The 19,096-nt window shown below is 54.9% G+C and overlaps 1 pseudogene; it reads left to right on the top strand.

Moving 5' to 3' along the window:
- The first annotated feature begins 14,549 nt into the window (after positions 1 to 14,549).
- Positions 14,550 to 14,616, top strand: LOC140428933 (U6 spliceosomal RNA; annotated as a pseudogene).
- Positions 14,617 to 19,096: the final 4,480 nt, after the last annotated feature.

Below are 19,096 nucleotides of genomic sequence, written 5' to 3'. Positions count from 1 at the left end.
GAGGGAGTGTTGCACAGTCAGAGGGTCAGTACTGAGGGAGTGTTGCACAGTCAGAGGGTCAGTACTGAGGGAGTGCTGCACTGTCAGACGGTCAGTACTGAGGGAGTGCCTCACTGTCAGAGGGTCAGTACTGAGGGAGTGCCTCACTGTCAGAGGGTTAGTACTGAGGGAGTGCCGCACTGTCAGAGTGTCAGTATTGAGGGAGTGCCGCACTGTCAGAGGGTCAGTACTGAGGGAGTGCTGCACTATCAGAGGGTCAGTACTGAGGGAGTGCCGCACTGTCAGAGGGTCAGTACGGAGGGAGTGCTGCACTGTCAGATGGTCAGTACTGAGGGAGTGCCGCACTGTCAGAGGGTCAGTACAGAGTGAGTGCTGCACTGTCAGAGGGTCAGTACTGAGGGATTGCCGCACTGTCAGAGGGTCAGTACTGAGGGAGTGCTGCACTGTCAGAGGGTCAGTACTGAGGGAGTGCTGCACTGTCAGAGGGTCAGTACTGAGGGAGTGCCGCACTGTCAGAGAACCAGTACTGAGGGAGTGCTGCACAGTCAGAGGGTCAGTACTGAGGGAGTGCCGCACAGTCAGAGGGTCAGTACAGAGGGAATGCTGCACTGTCAGAGGGTCAGTACTGAGGGAGTACTGCACTGTCAGAGGGTCAGTACTGAGGGAGTGCCGCACTGTCAGTGGGTCAGTACTGAGGCAGTGCCGCACTGTCAGAGGGTCAGTACTGAGGGAGTGCCGCACTGTCAGAGGATCAGTACGGAGGGAGTGCTGCACTGTCAGAGGATCAGTACTGAGGGAGTACTGCACTGTCAGAGGGTCAGTACTGAGGGAGTGCTGCACAGTCAGAGGGTCAGTACAGAGCGAGTACTGCACTGTCAGAGGATCAGTACTGATGGAGTACTGCACTGTCAGAGGGTCAGTACAGAGGGAGTCCTGCACTGTCAGAGGGTCAGTACTGAGGGAGTGCTGCACTGTCAGAGGGTCAGTACTGAGGAAGTGCTGCACTGTCAGAGGTTCAGTGCTGAGGGAGTGCTGCACTGTCAGAGGGTCAGTATTGAGGGAGTGCTGCACTGTCAGAGGGTCAGTACTGAGGGAGTGCTGCACTGTCACAGTGTCAGTACTGACGGAGTGCTGCACTGTCAGAGGGTGAGTACAGAGGGAGTGCTGCACTGTCAGAGGGTCAGTACTGAGGGAGTGCCGCACTGTCAGAGGGTCAGTACTGAGGGAGTGCTGCACAGTCAGAGGGTCAGTACTGAGCGAGTACTGCACTGTCAGAGGATCAGTACTGATGGAGTACTGCACTGTCAGAGGGTCAGTACAGAGGGAGTCCTGCACTGTCAGAGGGTCAATACTGAGGGAGTGCTGCACTGTCAGAGGGTCAGTACTGAGGGAGTGCTGCACTGTCAGAGGATCAGTACTGAGAAAGTACTGCACTGTCAGAGGGTCAGTACTGAGGGAGTGCTGCACTGTCAGAGGGTCAGTACTGAGGGAGTGCTGCACTGTCAGAGGGTCAGTACTGAGGGAGTGCCGCACTGTCAGAGAACCAGTACTGAGGGAGTGCTGCACTGTCAGAGGGTCAGTACTGAGGGAGTGCTGCACTGTCAGAGGGTCAGTACTGAGGGAGTGCTGCACTGTCAGAGGGTCAGTACTGAGGGAGTACTGCACTGTCAGAGGGTCAGTAATGTGGGAGTGCCGCACTGTCAGTGGGTCAGTACTGAGGCAGTGCCGCACTGTCAGAGGATCAGTACTGAGGGAGTGCTGCACAGTCAGAGGGTCAGTACTGAGGGAGTGCCGCACAGTCAGAGGGTCAGTACAGAGGGAGTGCTGCACTGTCAGAGGGTCAGTTCTGAGGGAATACTGCACTGTCAGAGGGTCAGTACTGAGGGAGTGCCGCACTGTCAGTGGGTCAGTACTGAGGCAGTGCCGCACTGTCAGAGGGTCAGTACTGAGGGAGTGCCGCACTGTCAGAGGATCAGTACTGAGGGAGTGCTGCACTGTCAGAGGATCAGTACTGAGAAAGTACTGCACTTTCAGAGGGTCAGTACTGAGGGAGTGCTGCACAGTCAGAGGGTCAGTACTGAGGAGTACTGCACTGTCAGAGGATCAGTACTGAGGGAGTGCTGCACTGTCAGATGGTCAGTACTGACGGAGTGCCGCACTGTCAGAGGATCAGTACTGAGGGAGTACTGCACTGGCAGAGGGTCAGTAATGAGGGAGTGCCGCACTGTCAGTGGGTCAGTACTGAGGGAGTGCTGCACTGGCAGAGGGTCAGTACTGAGGGAGTGCCGCACTGTCAGTGGGTCAGTACTGAGGGAGTGCTGCACTGGCAGAGGGTCAGTACTGAGGGAGTGCCGCACTGTCAGTGGGTCAGTGCTGAGGCAGTGCCGCACTGTCAGAGGGTCAGTACTGAGGGAGGGCTGCACTGTCAGAGGGTCAGTACAGAGGGAGCGCCGCACTGTCAGAGGGTCAGTACTGAGGGTGTGCTGCACTGTCAGAGGGTCAGTACTGAGGGAGTGTTGCACTGTCAGAGGATCAGTACTGAGGGAGTACTGCACTGTCAGAGGGTCAGTACAGAGGGAGTGCAGCACTGTCAGAGGGTCAGTACTGAGGGAGTGCTGCACTGTCAGTGGGTCAGTACTGAGGGAGTGCTGCACTGTCAGAGGGTCATTACTGAGGGAGTGCTGCACTGTTAGAGGGTCAGTAGTGAGGGAGTGCTGCACTGTCAGAGGGTCAGCACTGAGGGAGTGCCGCACTGTCAGAGGGTCAGTACTGAGGGAATGCTGCACTGTCAGAGGATCAGTACTGAGGGAGTGCCGCACTTTCAGAGGGTCAGTACTGAGGGACTGCTGCACTGTCAGAGGGTCAGTACTGAGGGAGTGCCGCACTCTCAGAGGGTCAGTACTGAGGGAGTGCCGCACTGTCAGAGGGTCAGTACTGAGGGAGTGCTGCACTGTCAGAGGGTCAGTACTGAGGAAGTGCCAGAGTGTCAGAGGATCAGTACTGAGGGCATGCAGCACTGTCAGAAGAACAGTACTGAGGGAGTGCCGCACAGTCAGAGGGTCAGTACTGAGGGAGTGCCGCACTTTCAGAGGGTCAGTACTGAGGGAGTGCTGCACTGTCAGAGGATCAGTACTGAGGGAGTGCCGCACTGTCAGAGGGTCAGTACTGAGGGAGTGCCGGACTGTCAGAAGAACAGTACTGAGGGAGTGCCGCACAGTCAGAGGGTCAGTACTGAGGGAGTGCCGCACTTTCAGAGGGTCAGTACTGAGGGAGTGCTGCACTGTCAGAGGATCAGTACTGAGGGAGTGCCGCACTTTCAGAGGGTCAGTACTGAGGGAGTGCTGCACTGTCAGAGGGTCAGTACTGAGGGATTGCCGCACTGTCAGAGGGTCAGTACTGAGGGAGCGCCGCACTGTCAGAGGGTCAGTACTGAGGAAGTGCCACACTGTCAGAGGATCAGTACTGAGGGCATGCAGCACTGTCAGAGGGTCAGTACTGAGGGAGTGCCGGACTGTCAGAGGGTCAGTACTGAGGGAGTGTTGCACAGTCAGAGGGTCAGTACTGAGGGAGTGTTGCACAGTCAGAGGATCAGTACTGAGGGAGTGCTGCACTGTCAGACGGTCAGTACTGAGGGAGTGCCTCACTGTCAGAGGGTCAGTACTGAGGGAGTGCCTCACTGTCAGAGGGTTAGTACTGAGGGAGTGCCGCACTGTCAGAGTGTCAGTATTGAGGGAGTGCCGCGCTGTCAGAGGGTCAGTACTGAGGGAGTGCTGCACTGTCAGAGGGTCAGTACTGAGGGAGTGCCGCACTGTCAGAGGGTCAGTACAGAGGGAGTGCTGCACTGTCAGAGGGTCAGTACTGAGGGAGTGCCGCACTGTCAGAGGGTCAGTACAGAGTGAGTGCTGCACTGTCAGAGGGTCAGTACTGATGGAGTACTGCACTGTCAGAGGGTCAGTACTGAGGGATTGCCGCACTGTCAGAGGGTCAGTACTGAGGGAGAGCTGCACTGTCAGAGGGTCAGTGCTGAGGGACTGCTGCACTGTCAGAGAGTCAGTACTGAGGGAGTGCTGAACTGTCAGAGGGTCAGTATTGAGGGAGTTTCCAATGTCAGAGGGTTAGTACTGAGGGAGTGCCACACTGTCAGAGGGTCAGTACTGAGGGAATGCTGCACTGTCAGAGGGTCAGTACTGAGGGAGTGCTGCACTGCCAGATGGTCAGTACTGAGGGAGTGCCGCACAGTCAGAGGGTCAGTACAGAGGGAGTGCTGCACTGTCAGCGGGTCAGTACTGAGGGAGTGCTGCACTGTCAGAGGGTCAGTACTGAGGGCGTACTGCACTGTCAGAGGGTCAGTACTGAGGGAGTGCCGCACTGTCAGTGGGTCAGTACTGAGGCAGTGCCGCACTGTCAGAGCGTCAGTACTTAGGGAGGGCTGCACTGTCAGAGTTTCAGTACTGAGGGTGTGCTGCGCTGTCAGAGGGTCAGTGCCGAGGGACTGCTGCACTGTCAGAGGGTCAGTACTGAGGGAGTACCCAATGTCAGAGGATCAGTACTGAGGGAGTGCTGCACTGTCAGTGGGTCAGTACTGAGGGAGGGCTGCACTGTCAGAGGGTCAGTACTGAGGGAGGGCTGCACTGTCAGAGGGTCAGTACAGAGGGAGTACCGCACTGTCAGAGGGTCAGTACTGAGGGAGCGCCGCACTGTCAGAGGGTCAGTACTGAGGGAGTGCTGCACTGTCAGAGGGTCAGTACAGAGGGAGTACCGCACTGTCAGAGGGTCAGTACTGAGGGAGCGCCGCACTGTCAGAGGGTCAGTACTGAGGGAGAGCTGCACTGTCAGAGGGTCAGTACTGAGGAACTGCTGCACTGTCAGAGGGTCAGTACTGAGAGACTGCTGCACTCTCTGAGGGTCAGTACTGAGGGACTGCTGCACTGTCAGTTGTTCAGTACTGAGGGACTGCTGCACAGTCAGAGGGTCAGTGCTGAGGGAGTGCTGCACTGACAGAGGGTCGGGATTGAGGGAGTGCCGCACTGTCAGAGTGTCGGTATTGAGGGAGTGCCGCACTGTCAGAGGGTCAGTACTGAGGGAGTGCCGCACTGTCAGAGGGTCAGTACTGAGGGAGTGCCGCACTGTCACAGGGTCAGTACTGAGGGAGTGCTGCACTGTCTGAGGGTCAGTACTGAGGGAGTGCTGCACTGTCAGAGGGTCAGTACTGAGAGACTGCTGCACTCTCTGAGGGTCAGTACTGAGGGAATGCTGCACTGTCAGACGGTCAGTACTGAGGGAGTGCTGCACTGTCAGAGGGTCAGTACTGAGGGAGTGCCGCACTGTCAGAGGGTCAGTACTGTGGGAGTGCTGCACTGTCAGTGGGTCAGTACTGAGGCACTGCTGCACAGTCAGAGGGTCAGTGCTGAGGGAGTGCTGCACTGACAGAGGGTCGGGATTGAGGGAGTGCCGCACTGTCAGAGGGTCAGTACTGAGGGAGTGCTCCACTGTCAGAGGATCAGTATTGAGGGAGTGCTGCACTGTCATAGTGTCAGTGCTGAGGGAGTGCTGCACTGTCAGAGAGTCAGTACTGAGGGAGTACTGCACTGTCAGAGGGTCAGTGCTGAGGGAGTGCTGCACTGTCAGGGGGTCAGTACTGAGGGAGTGCCGCACTGTCAGAGGGTCAGTACTGAGGGAGTGCCGCACTGTCAGAGTGTCAGTATTGAGGGAGTGCCGCACTGTCAGAGGGTCAGTACTGAGGGAGTGCCGCACTGTCAGAGGGTCAGTACTGAGGGAGTGCCGCACTGTCACAGGGTCAGTACTGAGGGAGTGCTGCACTGTCTGAGGGTCAGTACTGAGGGAGTGCTGCACAGTCAGAGGGTCAGTACTGAGGGAGTGCTGCACTGTCAGAGGGTCAGTATTGAGGGAGTGCTGCACTGTCATAGGGTCAGTGCTGAGGGAGTGCTGCACTGTCAGAGGGTCAGTACTGTGGGAGTGCTGCACTGTCAGAGGGTCAGTACTGAGGGAGTGCTGCACTGTCAGAGGGTCAGTACTGAGGGAGTACTGCACTTTCAGAGGTTCTGTACTGAGTGAGTGCAGCACTGTCAGTGGGTCAGTACTGAGGGAGTGCAGCACTGTCAGAGGGTCAGTACTGAGGGAGTGCCGGACTGTCAGAGGGTCAGTACTGAGGGAGTGCCGCACTTTCAGAGGGTCAGTACTGAGGGAGTGATGCACTGTCAGAGGATCAGTACTGAGGGAGTGCCGCACAGTCTGAGGGTCAGTACAGAGGGAGTGCTGCACTGTCAGAGGGTCAGTACTGAGGGAGTGCAGCACTGTCAGAGGGTCAGTACTGAGGGAGTGCCGCACTTTCAGAGGGTCAGTACTGAGGGAGTGCTGCACTGTCAGAGGGTCAGTACTGAGGGAGGGCTGCACTGTCAGATGGTCAGTACTGAGGGAGGGCTGCAATGTCAGAGGGTCAGTACAGAGGGAGTTCCGCACTGTCAGAGAGTCAGTACTGAGGGTGTGCTGCACTTTCAGAGGATCAGTACTGAGGGAGTGTTGCACTGTCAGAGGGTCAGTGCTGAGGGATGCTGCACTGTCAGAGGGTCAGTACTGAGGCAGTTCTGCACTGTCAGATGGTCAGTACTGAGGGAGTGCCGCACTGTCAGATGGCCAGTACTGAGGGAGTGCCGCTCTGTCAGAGGTTCAGTACTGGGGGAGTGCTGCACTGCCAGAGTGTCAGTATTGTGGGAGTGCCGCACTGTCAGAGGGTCAGTACTGAGGGAGTGCTGCAGTGTCAGAGGGTCAGAACTGAGGGAGTGCCGCTCTGTCAGAGGTTCAGTACTGGGGGAGTGCTGCACTGCCAGAGTGTCAGTATTGTGGGAGTGCCGCACTGTCAGAGGGTCAGTACTGAGGGAGTGCTGCACTGTCAGAGGGTCAGTACTGAGGGAGTGCCGCTCTGTCAGAGGTTCAGTACTGGGGGAGTGCTGCACTGCCAGAGTGTCAGTATTGTGGGAGTGCCGCACTGTCAGAGGGTCAGTACTGAGGGAGTGCTGCAGTGTCAGAGGGTCAGTACTGAGGGAGTGCTGCACTGTCAGAGGTTCAGTGCTGAGGGAGTGCTGCACTGTCAGTGGGTCAGTACTGAGGGAATACTGCACTGTCAGAGGGTCAGTACTGAGGGAGCGCTGCACTGTCAGAGAGTCAGTACTGAGGGAGTTCCGCACTGTCAGAGAGTCAGTACTGAGGGTGTGATGCACTGTTAGAGGGTCAGTACTGAGGGACTGCTGCACTGTCAGAGGGTCAGTACTGAGGGACTGCTGCACTGTCAGAGGGTCAGTACTGAGAGAGTGCTGCACTGTCAGAGGGTCAGTACTGTGAGTTGGGTGAGTGTGAGTTGGGTGAGTGTGGAGTTGGGTGAGTGTGAGTTGGGTGAGTGTGGAGTTGGGTGAGTGTGGCGTTGGGTGAGTGTGGAGTTGGGTGAGTGTGAGTTGGGTGAGTGTGGAGTTGGGTGAGTGTGGAGTTGGGTGAGTGTGGAGTTGGGTGAGTGTGAGTTGGGTGAGTGTGGAGTTGGGTGAGTGTGGAGTTGGGTGAGTGTGGAGTTGGGTGAGTGTGGAGTTGGGTGAGTGTGAGTTTGGTGAGTGTGGAGTTTGGTGAGTGTGGAGTTGGGTGAGTGTGGAGTTGTGTGAGTGTGAGTTGGGTGAGTGTGAGTTTGGTGAGTGTGGAGTTGGGTGAGTGTGGAGTTGGGTGAGTGTGAGTTTGGTGAGTGTGGAGTTGGGTGAGTGTGGAGTTGGGTGAGTGTGGAGTTGGGTGAGTGTGGAGTTGGGTGAGTGTGGAGTTGGGTGAGTGTGAGTTGGGTGAGTGTGGAGTCGGGTGAGTGTGAGTTGAGTGAGTGTGGAGTTGGGTGAGTGTGGAGTTGGGTGAGTGTGGAGTTGGGTGAGTGTGGAGTTGGGTGAGTGTGGAGTTGGGTGAGTGTGAGTTGGGTGAGTGTGGAGTTGGGTGAGTGTGGAGTTGGGTGAGTGTGGAGTTGGGTGAGTGTGAGTTGGGTGAGTGTGAGTTGGGTGAGTGTGGAGTTGGGTGAGTGTGGTTGGGTGAGTGTGGAGTTGGGTGAGTGTGGAGTTGGGTGAGTGTGAGTTGGGTGAGTGTGAGTTGGGTGAGTGTGGAGTTGGGTGAGTGTGGAGTTGGGTAAGTGTGGAGTTTGGTGAGTGTGTGTTGGGTGAGTGTGGAGTTGAGTGAGTGTGAGTTGGGTGAGTGTGGAGTTGGGTGAGTGTGGAGTTGGGTGAGTGTGGAGTTGGGTGAGTGTGGAGTTGGGTGAGTGTGGAGTTGTGTGAGTTTGGAGTTGGGTGAGTGTGGAGTTGGGTGAGTGTGAGTTGGGTGAGTGTGGAGTTGGGTGAGTGTGGAGTTCGGTGAGTGTGGAGTTGGGTGAGTGTGGAGTTGGGTGAGTGTGGAGTTGGGTGAGTGTGAGTTTAGTGAGTGTGGAGTTGGGTGAGTGTGAGTGTGGAGTTGGGTGAGTGTGGAGTTGGGTGAGTGTGGAGTTGGGTGAGTGTGAGTTGGGTGAGTGTGAGTTGGATGAGTGTGGAGTTGGGTGAGTGTGAGTTTGGTGAGTGTGGAGTTGGGTGAGTGTGGAGTTGGGTGAGTGTGAGTTGGGTGAGTGTGGAGTTCGGTGAGTGTGAGTTGGGTGAGTGTGAGTTGGGTGAGTGTGAGTTGGGTGAGTGTGGAGTTGGGTGAGTGTGCAGTTGGGTGAGTGTGAGTTGGGTGAGTGTGGAGTTGGGTGAGTGTGGCGTTGGGTGAGTGTGGAGTTGGGTGAGTGTGGAGTTGGGTGAGTGTGGAGTTGGGTGAGTGTGAGTTGGGTGAGTGTGGAGTTGGGTGAGTGTGGAGTTGGGTGAGTGTGGAGTTGGGTGAGTGTGGAATTGGGTGAGTGTGGAGTTGGGTGAGTGTGGAGTTGGGTGAGTGTGGAGTTTGGTGAGTGTGAGTTGGGTGAGTGTGTAGTTGGGTGAGTGTGGAGTTGGGTGAGTGTGAGTGTGGAGTTGGGTGAGTGTGGAGTTGGGTGAGTGTGGAGTTGGGTGAGTTTGGAGTTCGGTGAGTGTGGAGTTGGGTGAGTGTGAGTTGGGTGAGTGTGGAGTTGGGTGAGTGTGGAGTTGGGTGAGTGCGGAGTGCGGTGAGTGTGGAGTGCGGTGAGTGTGGAGTTTGGTGAATGTGGAGTTTGGTGAGTGTGGAGTTGGGTGAGTGTGAGTTGGGTGAGTGTGAGTTGGGTGAGTGTGGAGTTGGGTGAGTGTGGAGTTTGGTGAGTGTGAGTTGGGTGAGTGTGGAGTTGGGTGAGTGGGGAGTTGGGTGAGTGTGGAGTTGGGTGAGTGTGGAGTTGGGTGAGTGTGGAGTTGGGTGAGTGTGCAGTTGGGTGAGTGTGGAGTTGGGTGAGTGTGGAGTTGGGTGAGTGTGAGTTGGGTGAGTGTGAGTTGGGTGAGTGTGGAGTTGGGTGAGTGTGAGTGTGGAGTTGGGTGAGTGTGGAGTTGGGTGAGTGTGGAGTTGGGTGAGTTTGGAGTTCGGTGAGTTTGGAGTTGGGTGAGTGTGAGTTGGGTGAGTGTGGAGTTGGGTGAGTGTGGAGTTGGGTGAGTGTGAGTTGGGTGAGTGTGGAGTGCGGTGAGTGTGGAGTTTGGTGAATGTGGTGTTTGGTGAGTGTGGAGTTGGGTGAGTGTGAGTTGGGTGAGTGTGAGTTGGGTGAGTGTGGAGTTGGGTTAGTGTGGAGTTTGGTGAGTGTGAGTTGGGTGAGTGTGGAGTTGGGTGAGTGTGGAGTTGGGAGAGTGTGGAGTTGGGTGAGTTTGGAGTTGGGTGAGTGTGGAGTTGGGTGAGGGTGGAGTTGGGTGAGTGTGGATTTGGGTGAGTGTGGAGTTTGGTGAGTGTGAGTTGGGTGAGTGTGGAGTTGGGTGAGTGTGGAGTTGGGTGAGTGTGAGTGTGGAGTTGGGTGAGTGTGGAGTTGGGTGAGTGTGAGTTGGGTGAGTGTGAGTTAGATGAGTGTGGAGTTGGGTGAGTGTGAGTTTGGTGAGTGTGGAGTTGGGTGAGTGTGGAGTTGGGTGAGTGTGAGTTGGGTGAGTGTGGAGTTTGGTGAGTGTGAGTTGGGTGAGTGTGAGTTGGGTGAGTGTGAGTTGGGTGAGTGTGGAGTTGGGTGAGTGTGAGTTGGGTGAGTGTGGAGTTGGGTGAGTGTGGAGTTGGGTGAGTGTGGAGTTGGGTGAGTGTGGAGTTGGGTGAGTGTGGAGTTGGGTGAGTGTGAGTTGGGTGAGTGTGGAGTTGGGTGAGTGTGGAGTTCGGTGAGTGTGGAGTTGGGTGAGTGTGGAGTTGGGTGAGTGTGGAGTTGGGTGAGTGTGGAGTTGGGTGAGTGTGGAGTTGGGTGAGTGTGGAGTTGGGTGAGTGTGGAGTTGGGTGAGTGTGGAGTTGGGTGAGTGTGGAGTTTGGTGAATGTGGAGTTTGGTGAGTGTGGAGTTGGGTGAGTGTGAGTTGGGTGAGTGTGAGTTGGGTGAGTGTGGAGTTGGGTGAGTGTGAGTTGGGTGAGTGTGAGTTGGGTGAGTGTGGAGTTGGGTGAGTTTGGAGTTCGGTGAGTGTGGAGTTGGGTGAGTGTGAGTTGGGTGAGTGTGGAGTTGGGTGAGTGTGGAGTTGGGTGAGTGTGGAGTTGGCTGAGTGTGAGTTGGGTGAGTGTGGAGTGCGGTGAGTGTGGAGTTTGGTGAGTGTGAGTTGGGTGAGTGTGAGTTGGGTGAGTGTGGAGTTGGGTGAGTGTGGAGTTGGGTGAGTGTGAGTGTGGAGTTGGGTGAGTGTGGAGTTGGGTGAGTGTGGAGTTGGGTGAGTGTGGAGTTGGGTGAGTGTGAGTTGGGTGAGTGTGGAGTTGGGTGAGTTTGGAGTTCGGTGAGTGTGGAGTTGGGTGAGTGTGAGTTGGGTGAGTGTGGAGTTGGGTGAGTGTGGAGTTGGGTGAGTGTGAGTTGGGTGAGTGTGGAGTGCGGTGAGTGTGGAGTTTGGTGAATGTGGAGTTTGGTGAGTGTGGAGTTGGGTGAGTGTGGAGTTGGGTGAGTGTGGAGTTGGGTGAGTGTGGAGTTGGGTGAGTGTGAGTTGGGTGAGTGTGAGTTGGGTGAGTGTGGAGTTTGGTGAGTGTGGAGTTGGGTGAGTGTGGAGTTGGGTGAGTGTGAGTTGGGTGAGTGTGGAGTTGGGTGAGTGTGGAGTTTGGTGAGTGTGAGTTGGGTGAGTGTGGAGTTGGGTGAGTGTGGAGTTGGGTGAGTGTGGAGTTGGGTGAGTGTGAGTTGGGTGAGTGTGGAGTTGGGTGAGTGTTGAGTTGGGTGAGTGTGGAGTTGGGTGAGTGTGGAGTTTGGTGAGTGTGAGTTGGGTGAATGTGAGTTGGGTGAGTGTGAGTTGGGTGAGTGTGGAGTTTGGTGAGTGTGAGTTGGGTGAGTGTGAGTTGGGTGAGTGTGGAGTTGGGTGAGTGTGGAGTTGGGTGAGTGTGGAGTTGGGTGAGTGTGGAGTTTGGTGAATGTGGAGTTTGGTGAGTGTGGAGTTGGGTGAGTGTGAGTTGGGTGAGTGTGAGTTCGGTGAGTGTGGAGTTGGGTGAGTGTGGAGTTGGGTGAGTGTGGAGTTGGGTGAGTGTGAGTTGGGTGAGTGTGGAGTTGGGTGAGTGTGGAGTTGGGTGAGTGTGGAGTGCGGTGAGTGTGGAGTGCGGTGAGTGTGGAGTTGGGTGAGTGTGGAGTTGGGTGAGTGTGGAGTTGGGTGAGTGTGGAGTTGGGTGAGGGTGGAGTTGGGTGAGTGTGGAGTTGGGTGAGTGTGGAGTTGGGTGAGTGTGAGTTGGGTGAGTGTGAGTTGGGTGAGTGTGGAGTTGGGTGACTGTGGAGTTGGGTGAGTGTGGAGTTGGGTGAGTGTGGAGTGCGGTGAGTGTGGAGTTGGGTGAGTGTGGAGTTGGGTGAGTGTGAGTTGGGTGAGTGTGGAGTGCGGTGAGTGTGGAGAATGTGGAGTTTGGTGAAGGGGGAGGGAAGTTGGTGAATGTTTCCATTCTATTTTTTTCTCTTTCTCTCCCATTAAGATTGGTTCCTGCTCCACAACAAGGAAAGGAAATGAATGAATGAAATGAAAATCGCTTATTGTCACGAGTAGGCTTCAAATGAAGTTACTGTGAAAAGCCCCTCGTCGCCACATTCCGGCGCCTGTTCGGGGAGGCCCCAACAGGAGTCAGCTGTTTAGTGAGAATCTTGTCAGTGGGTGAGTTCTGCTCTTGCCCTGGGGTTTTAAACACTGCACAATGTGGTGGTTATTTAATAAAATATCTAAAAGTCGACTTCTGGGGCAGCACGGTGGCGCAGTGGTTAGCACTGCTGCCTCACGGCGCCGAGGTCCCAGGTTCGATCCCGGCTCTGGGTCACTGTCTGTGTGGAGTTTGCACATTCTCCCCGTGTCTGCGTGGGTCTCAACCCCACAACCCAAAGATGTGCAGTAGGTGGATTGGCCACGCTAAATTGCCCCTTAAATGGAAAAAAATAATTGGTTACTCGAAATTCATTTTCAAAAAGAAACCAAAAATTGACTTCTGGTGGCGGCCATGTAATTGACAGCCGTGTGCCTGGGGGCTCACACACGGGGGATTTGTTTTTCGCTACAAAGATCCCTGTCGTGTTTTTCACCCTGGGGTAACAAAGGTGTCACTGGACGGGTTACACCTGGGCAGGACCGGGACTAATGGCCTTGGGGGTTGTAACTAAAAAGGCAGGGGGCTGGGAACCGATGCACGGAGTCAGAGGAGGAGGAAACAAGGACAAAAACAAAAGGCAGAAAGGGGAATAAGAAAAGTGATAGGCAGAGAAACCCAGGGCCAGGTTCAAACAGGGTCACAGTGAAAAATTGTGGGAAATGGATAAGTAATGTTAAAAAGACTAGCTTAAAGTCTTTGTTCCTTAATGCACGCAGCATTCGCAATAAAGTGGTTATCTTAATTGTGCAAATACATGTAAATGGTATGATATAATCGGGATTACAGAAACATGGCTGCAGGGTGACCAGGGCTGGGAACTGAACATCCCGGGGTATTCAGTATGTAGGAAGGACAGACAAAAAGGAAAAGGCGATGGTGTGGCCCTGCGGGTTACAGAGGAAATTAACACAATAGTGAGGATGGATATTCGCTCCGACAATGTGGAATCTGGATGGGCAGAGCTGAGAAATATCAAGGGGGAACAAACATTGGTGTGCATCACGTATAGACCCCAGACTGCAGTGGTGATGTTGTGAATGGCATTAAACATGAAAGTAGAGTTGCATGTAATAAAGGAACTTCTATAATTAAGGGTGCTTTAAAAAAATTTAGAGTACCTAATTCTTTTTTTCCAATTAAGGGGCAATTTAGCGCGGCCAATCCACCTACCCCGCACATCTTTGGGTTGTGGGGGTGAAACCCACGCAGATACCGGGAGAATGTGCAAACCCCATATGGAGTGTGACCCGGGGCCGGGATCCAACCCGGTTCCTCGGCATCGTGAGGCAGCAGTGCTAACCACTGCGCCATTGTGCCGACGAATCATGGCCGATTTTAATCGCATACAGATTGGGCAAATCCGTAGAGGAGGAATTCCTGGACTGCATACGGGATGGTTTTCTAAACTATTACATTGAGGAACCAACTAGAGAACAGGCCGTCCTAGACTGGGTACTGTGTAATGAGAACAGAATCATTAGCAATCTAATTGTGTGTGACCCCTTGGGGATGAGTGACCATAATATAGAATTTTTCACCAAGCTGGAGACTGATGTAGTTGATTCTGAGACCAGGGTCCTGAATCTTAATAAAGGAAACTACAATGATATGAGGCATGAGTTGGCTTTGATCGATCGGGAACATTCCTTAAAGGGATGACAGTGGATAGGCAATGGAAAACATGGGGGAGCTGTAACAATTGCTTATTCCTGTCTGGCACAAAAGTAAAAGGGGCAAGGTGGCCAATCCATGGCTTCCAAGGGAAATTGGAGAGTGTATTCGATCCAAGGAAGAAGCATTCAGATTGGCCAAGAAATCAACAGGTCTGAGGATTGGGAGCAGTTTAGAATTCAGCAAAGAAGGACCAAGGGATTGATTCAGAAGAAAATAGAGTACGAGAGTGAGCTTGCGGGGAATATAGAAACTGACTGTAAAAGCTTCTATAGGTACATGAAGAGAAAAGGATTGTGAAGACAAATGTAGGTCCCTAACAGTCAGAAACAGGGGAATGTATAATAGGGAACAAAGAAATGGCTGAGCAACTAAACACATACTTGGGTTCTATCTTCGCAAATGAGAACACAAATCAGATCCCAGAAATGTTGGGGAACACAGGGTTTAGTGAGAGGGAGGAACTGAAGGAGATCAATATTAGTAGAGAAATGGTGTTGGGGAAATTGATGGGATTGAAGGCTGATAAATCCCCAGGGCCTGAGAATCTACATCCCAGAGTGCTGAAGGAAATAGTGGGTGTATTGGTGGTCATCTTTCAGGATTCCATAGACTCTGGAACAGTTCCTGCAGATTGGAGGGTAGCTAATGTAACTTCATTATTTAAAAAGGGAGGTAGAGAGAAAGCATGGAATTATAGACCACATATACTAAAATTGGAACGATACAGAGAAGATTAGCATGGCCCCAGCGTAGAAGTGCATGGGCTTTGGGGTAGAGTATTGAGATGGATAGAAAACTGGTTAGCAACAGGAAACAAAGAGTAGGAATTAACAGGTCTTTTTCCAATTGGCAGCCAGTGACTAGTGGGGTGCCACAGGGATCGGTGCTGGGACCCCAGCTATTCACAATGTATATTCATGATTTAGATGAGGGAACAAAATGTAATATCTCCAAATTTGCAGATGACACTCTAGAAGTGGCTTAACCACTCCGGGAGAAATAGCTTCCCCGTACTCTCCCAGCTTCCCCGTGCTCTTCCAGCTTCCCTGTACTCTCCCAGCTTCCCCGTACTCTCCCAGCTTCCCCGTACTCTCCCAGCTTCCCCGTGCTCTCCCAGCTTCCCCGTGCTCTCCCAGCTTCCCCGTGCTCTTCCAGCTTCCCCGTGCTCTCCCAGTTTCCCCGTGCTCTCCCAGCTTCCCCGTGCTCTCCCAGCTTCCCCGTGCTCTCCCAGCTTCCCCGTGCCCCGTGCTCTCCCAGTTTCCCCGTACTCTCCCAGCTTCCCCGTGCCCCGTGCTCTCCCAGCTTCCCCGTGCTCTCCCAGCTTCCCCGTACTCCCCCAGCTTCCCCGTGCCCCGTGCTCTCCCAGTTTCCCCGTACTCTCCCAGCTTCCCCGTGCTCTCCCAGTTTCCCCGTACTCTCCCAGCTTCCCCGTACTCTCCCAGCTTCCCCGTACTCTCCCAGCTTCCCCGTGCTCTCCCAGTTTCCCCGTACTCTCCCAGCTTCCCCGTGCTCTCCCAGTTTCCCCGTACTCTCCCAGCTTCCCCATACTCTCCCAGCTTCCCCATACTCTCCCAGCTTCCCCGTGCTTTCCCAGCTTCCCCGTGCTCTCCCAGCTTCCCCGTACTCTCCCAGCTTCCCCGTGCTCTCCCAGCTTCCCCGTGCTCTCCCAGCTTCCCCGTACTCTCCCAGCTTCCCCATACTCTCCCAGCTTCCCCGTGCTCTCCCAGTTTCCCCGTGCTCTCCCAGCTTCCCCGTACTCTCCCAGCTTCCCCGTACTCTCCCAGCTTCCCCGTACTCTCCCAGCTTCCCCGTGCTCTCCCAGCTTCCCCGTGCTCTCCCAGCTTCCCCGTACTCTCCCAGCTTCCCCATACTCTCCCAGCTTCCCCGTGCTCTCCCAGCTTCCCCGTGCTCTCCCAGCTTCCCCGTGCCCGTGCTCTCCCAGCTTCCCCGTGCTCTCCCAGCTTCCCCGTGCTCTCCCAGCTTCCCCGTACTCTCCCAGTTTCCCCGTATTCTCCCAGTTTCCCCGTACTCTCCCAGCTTCCCCGTGCTCTCCCAGCTTCCCCGTACTCTCCCAGTTTCCCCGTATTCTCCCAGTTTCCCCGTGCTCTCCCAGCTTCCCCGTGCTTTCCCAGCTTCCCCGTGCTCTCCCAGTTTCCCCATACTCTCCCAGTTTCCCCGTATTCTCCCAGTTTCCCCATACTCTCCCAGCTTCCCCGTGCTCTCCCAGCTTCCCCGTGCTCTCCCAGTTTCCCCGTACTCTCCCAGCTTCCCCGTGCTCTCCCAGCTTCCCCGTGTTCTCCCAGCTTCCCCGTGCTCTCCCAGTTTCCCCATACTCTCCCAGCTTCCCCGTGCTCTCCCAGCTTCCCCGTGCTCTCCCAGTTTCCCCGTACTCTCCCAGCTTCCCCGTACTCTCCCAGCTTCCCCGTATTCTCCCAGCTTCCCCGTGCTCTCCCAGTTTCCCCATACTCTCCCAGCTTCCCCGTGCTCTCCCAGCTTCCCCGTGCTCTCCCAGCTTCCCCGTGCTCTCCCAGTTTCCCCATACTCTCCCAGTTTCCCCATACTCTCCCAGCTTCCCCGTGCTCTCCCAGCTTCCCCGTACTCTCCCAGTTTCCCCGTATTCTCCCAGTTTCCCCATACTCTCCCAGCTTCCCCGTGCTCTCCCAGCTTCCCCGTACTCTCCCAGCTTCCCCGTGCTCTCCCAGTTTCCCCATACTCTCCCAGTTTCCCCGTATTCTCCCAGTTTCCCCATACTCTCCCAGCTTCCCCGTGCTCTCCCAGCTTCCCCGTGCTCTCCCAGCTTCCCCGTACTCTCCCAGTTTCCCCGTATTCTCCCAGTTTCCCCATACTCTCCCAGCTTCCCCGTGCTCTCCCAGCTTCCCCGTACTCTCCCAGCTTCCCCGTACTCTCCCAGCTTCCCCGTGCTCTCCCAGCTTCCCCGTACTCTCCCAGCTTCCCCGTGCTCTCCCAGTTTCCCCGTACTCTCCCAGCTTCCCCGTGCTCTCCCAGCTTCCCCGTACTCTCCCAGCTTCCCCGTGCTCTCCCAGCTTCCCCGTACTCTCCCAGCTTCCCCGTGCTCTCCCAGCTTCCCCGTACTCTCCCAGCTTCCCCGTGCTCTCCCAGCTTCCCCGTACTCTCCCAGCTTCCCCGTACTCTCCCAGCTTCCCCGTGCCCGTGCTCTCCCAGCTTCCCCGTGCTCTCCCTGAACCCACCATCACCCAAACCTGGTCCAACATAACCACCATCCCACCCTCCACATCTCCCCAAACCCAGAACATCGAACACACCTCAGTAAAAACGCAAACAGGAAGGAGAGTGTTGTGGAGATGCCGGCGTTGGACTGGGGTGGGCACAGTAAGAAGTCTTACAACACCAGGTTAAAGTCCAACAGGTTTGTTTCAAACACTAGCTTTCGGAGCGCTGCTCCTTCCTCAGGTGAATGAAGAGGAGGAGCAGTGCTTCAAAAGCTAGTGATTCGGAACAAACCTGTTGGACTTTAACCTGGTGTTGTAAGATTTCTTACCAGGAAGGAGACTGATAGAGAGAGGGACATAACAAAGATACAGGAATGCACAGCAACCGAACTAACAACAATAACATCAACAGTACAGAACAACCACATTTCAGCATATTTATAGATTCCCAATCCCCTGGTCCTGAAGAAACGTTTCCGTTTCCTCCCGGGTGTCTAACAAGTGCACCTGTTTATGAAAGGTGATCCACAAACAGGCCGGATACAACATTCCAAATCTCACACCTTTCTCAAGCAGGACAGCCTTGACCCTGTTTTTCATAGAATTTACAGAGCAGAAGGAGGCCATTCGGCCCATCGAGTCTGCACCAGCCCTTGGAAAGAGCACCCTACCCAAGGTCAACACCTCCACCCTATCCCCATAACCCAGTAACCCCACCCAACACTAAGGGCAATTTTGGACACTAAGGGCAATTTATCATGGCCAATCCACCTAACCTGCACATCTTTGGACTGTGGGAGGAAACCGGAGCACCCGGTGGAAACCCACGCCCACACGGGGAGGATGTGCAGACTCCGCACAGAGAGTGACCCAGCTGGGAATCGAACCTGGGACCCTGGAGCTGTGAAGCAATTGTGCTATCCACTGTGCTACCGTGCTGCCCCTTGTTGAATCCGGCTCAGCCTTTAGCCAGTCCCATGCCTCCATCGGGGGATATCCCTCCCATGAGCTCGGCTCCGCCTGCCTGGCCCTCCTCCCAATTTCCTCCTTGTCCAGGAAACGGTGCAGTCGCACCACCGTCGCCCTTGGTTGCTCGCCTGCCTTCCGCTTTCTCCTTAGCGCTCTGTGTGCGCGATCAATCTCGAGGGGTGGGGGGAGCCCGTAAACTTTCTCACCGACCAGTTTCTGCAGCATCTGTGCACCGTACTCTGAGGATTGCGAGCGCCCCAAACCCTGTGGCAGACCCATTATTGGGATATTTTGCCGACACTCGCGATTCTCCAACTCATCAACATTGTCTTGTTTTTGAAGCTCTGCTTCCACTGAGGGCAGCCGGTCCTGCCGATCGCCGACGGACTCCTCCATTTTGTGTAGCGACTCACCCTGAACCTTGGGTCGCTGCTCGAATCTCTCTGTTGCCGCCTTAGTCAGATCAATGGTCCTTCCCAGATCGTCCGATGTTTCCAACCTCTGATTTTGGAATTGAGCTGTTAAAAGGTTCACCGCTCAGCTGTGGACGGGTTGGACGTGCCAACTCCGGACCCGCCACCATCACGCCTTCACCGCGCTCTCCAGTGTCTCGCGCTCCGCCTGCAGCCATGTCCGATCGGGATTGTCATAATATGCACCCATGCACATCCTGAGGTAAAAGCAGGCAGTGACAGACACCCAGGTGAGCCAATCAATGTACAGAACAGAACACGGCCAATCACAAGACAGGACACCAGAGGGGGACTTACACCAATAAAACACACGAGGCATCAGCACTCTGCCTCTTTCCACTGGTGATAGCTACAGTGACAGTCAGGGTGTACAAATCATTCAACACCTCCAACACTTGGATCAGAGCTAGCCTGGTCTACATAGTTAGCTTTAGTTTACTTTGGGTAGTGGAGACCAACCCACAAGCAGCTGTGTGTTTTGTTGCTCGAGTTCAATAAATCTTTTATTGAACCAATGCCTTTGTTTGGTGTAGACTTGATCAGTTAATTGCATCGTGTGCAATCCGTGTTACCTTCCAGGAGCAGCGCTCCGAAAGCTA

The sequence above is a fragment of the Scyliorhinus torazame genome, chromosome 8, assembly GCF_047496885.1.
Source record: "Scyliorhinus torazame isolate Kashiwa2021f chromosome 8, sScyTor2.1, whole genome shotgun sequence".
Taxonomy (NCBI): Eukaryota; Metazoa; Chordata; class Chondrichthyes; order Carcharhiniformes; family Scyliorhinidae; genus Scyliorhinus; species Scyliorhinus torazame.
Note: the sequence above shows the minus strand (reverse complement) of the source record. Positions and strands in the feature narration are given on the sequence as shown.